Source organism: Triticum urartu, chromosome 2A (assembly GCF_056163025.1).
Source record: "Triticum urartu cultivar PI428250 chromosome 2A, HENAU_Tu73, whole genome shotgun sequence".
In the NCBI taxonomy this organism is placed as follows: Eukaryota; Viridiplantae; Streptophyta; class Magnoliopsida; order Poales; family Poaceae; genus Triticum; species Triticum urartu.
The window spans coordinates 70,843,612-70,845,943 of record NC_141874.1 but is presented as its reverse complement, the minus strand read 5'-3'; positions in this window follow the sequence as shown (position 1 = coordinate 70,845,943).

Genomic DNA, 2,332 nt, shown 5'->3' with positions numbered 1-2,332 from the left:
AGTCGCCAATCTCCAAGATAATCTGAAATCCCAACAAGCTGAAACCTCCAAAGCAAAAGAGGAATTAACCAGCGCTTTAAGCGCCATGGAACAGCTTAAGGAGAACTTCAAGAAGAAGCGGGCAGATTGGGCCACTGAAAAATCCGCTTTAATCAAACGAGCAGAAGATGCCGAGGCTGCACTAAAACCGGTGGCGGATGAACTGATCAGCATAAAGCGGCACGTGCATGCCATGACCACTGCTATCTTTGGTAAGCCGGTTTGACTTCTGAACTGATTCTTCCGTCTTACAGAGCTGCTGGTTTGTTAACCCTTTATGATATTTCAGGGACACGCATTGGTCACTTGGGGTCAGATGTGCGAAAGAAATTGAAAGCCGCCTATACGTTGGTCGAACAACTGTACACTGGTGCACAATGGATCATCTGTACTGCATCCCACAACAAGCCGGCGCCCACCTTGATTCAGGACACTCTGATGAAACTGTCGGTGCTTCCTGCCCGGGTTGAAGAGCTGAAGAAATCTGCTGCTCGAACCGGTGCGATCAATGCCTTAATCCGGGCAAAAGCTTGGGTGCCAGATTTTGATCCTATTGAAGCGGCTCAGGGCTATCCCAGCTTGAAGGAAGACGGGTCAGAGTTTGGTGAAGCGGATCTACGAGCAATAAACCGGGAGGTGCGTCCGCTAGCTTGTCAATTGGCTGAAGAAGCAGACTTGTCTCATTATCAAGCCCAATATGACAATCAAAACAAGCGAATAGCTGCACCAATTCATGAAGCGGAAAATCTTATCCCTCCAATTCGTAAGCATTCTTACGCTCCCGATATTGACCCGCCGTTGCTGATCCATGATGAAGCTGTTTTTCAAGCATTAATGGGAATCGACTGGACAACTATTGATTTCCAGCCGCTGGGTAGAGAAACTGAAGCTGAAGCGGCGCAGGATGACCCACAACCATCAGGCCAGGCTGGTGACCAAGCTTGAACCGGAAGCCAGTTTAAAACTGCTTCTCCTTTGCGAAAAACAATGATATTATTGTGGGCACCGTGTTGCCTTGTAATAGGCTAGCTGATACTTTTGATGTTGATATGCCTTCGTGCATAATCGCTGCCACTTGCTCTTCCTTTGGGTGATGAACTTTCCAAAGTACTTTCTGCACTAAAAAATCTTCAAGTGCCACCGCGGTTGTACCGTCAGGCGGAATATGATGTCTGCATACATGAAATCAAAACATCCGAAATTTTTAAGTATTTGACCAAAATTTTGAGATACATAATACCTGCCATCGTTGAGCGTGAAGTTGGCTTGGCCAATCTTGAAGCGGAGTTTTATAAACCCACACTGTTGGAGGAGATAGCAGCTCCCATATATATATGACGCCGGTTTACCATGTAAACCGTGCCAGGTTATAATAAACACCGTGTTACTCCATAAGAGGATGTTAACAAAAAAAGATCAAACCGGGCAAATAGTCTCTGGATTGAAATGAACCGTGTTCCGTCAATTGACAGTGTGAACCGGTTGAAAACTTTGTCGGTTTAAAAAACGCAATAAAAATAAAGAAATGCCTTTCAAAGAAAAAGTGTGAAGCAAAGGCAATGACAAAACCGTTTGCAAAAAAAGGTTTATTTGAGCTGATCAGATGGCGTTACCATGGCCGAGCACGACCAAGCTCCCGATAGGTGTAACTATGGTTCTAGTCAGCCGGGTCCCCAAATGAAACCGTGGCATTTATGCCGATCAAGTGGCATGGCAATGGTTCGGGTTCGACCAAGCCCCCAAGTGATTCTGTGGCCTTAGGCCGATCAAGAGGCATGTCTGGTTCAGACGTGACCAAGTCCCCAAGTGATCAGGTGGCTCTCGCCTATCAAAAGGTATTGTATTGGTTCGGACACGACCAAACCCCCAAGTGATATAACATGATGCTTTTAAAAAGCTAACTCAAGGGGTAAACCGGAGGCCGCTTTAGAACAACTCCGTGTAACCACACATGATGTAAAAGAACAGATACCCCGCTTTAGCTGAGGTTCCGGTTTATTATATTTAATCATAATATATACATCATCGTAATATGTACATAAGTAGAGCCAATGGCTCAGGTATAGTAAGGCCGAAGATGAGCTATGTTCCACGGCCTGTTGGTCTCCTCCTCTGATGTACGTGAGTCCTTATGCTCTCGAATATCGATCAGATAGTATGACCCGTTGTGCAGATTCTTGCTGACCACGAAAGGCCCCTCCCAAGGTGGGGATAGCTTATGCATATCAGTCTGATCTTGGATGAACCGAAACACCAAATCTCCTTCCTGAAAGGTTCTAGTTCTGACTCGGCG